At 40.5% G+C, this 425-nt stretch overlaps 1 protein-coding gene across 1 annotated transcript in view; it reads left to right on the plus strand.

Moving 5' to 3' along the window:
- Positions 1-425, plus strand: part of KDM7A (lysine demethylase 7A) — a 44,257-nt gene that overhangs the window by 20,265 nt on the left and 23,567 nt on the right. The gene's annotated exons all lie outside the window — the stretch shown is intronic.

A 425-nucleotide genomic window follows, 5' to 3' on the forward strand; every position in this document is an offset into this window, starting at 1 on the left:
CTTACACAATTACACAAACACACACACACTGGGGTGAGGCTTTTCCCCTAATGTCTAAGAGGGGCCCATCAATCAACCTTTTAGAACAAATTAAGAATTTATCTGAAAGAAAATCTTGCCGTCTTTATTGCAGCCACAAGCAGCAGATCGCTTGGTCTTGGAATAACGAGCTAGCCTTTGTGTCAGGCCCTCGAGAGTTCAAAACTATTGAGGTCTGATCAAACACATAGCCGTATACATTAAAGACAAAAAAAAAGGTTACCATAAAAGGATATTTGTAGGTCAAGTTTTAAAATATTTTCATTTCATCAGCCAGATCAGTACAAGATACCTGGCAGTACCAGCGTGTCAATGCAATACCACTAAGGCTAGAGCCCAATTACTATCATGCCAATTGCTGTCATCATAGGCCTTCATCCTGGAAG

Source organism: Pteropus alecto, unplaced genomic scaffold (genome assembly GCF_000325575.1).
Source record: "Pteropus alecto unplaced genomic scaffold, ASM32557v1 scaffold22, whole genome shotgun sequence".
NCBI classification, from domain to species: Eukaryota; Metazoa; Chordata; class Mammalia; order Chiroptera; family Pteropodidae; genus Pteropus; species Pteropus alecto.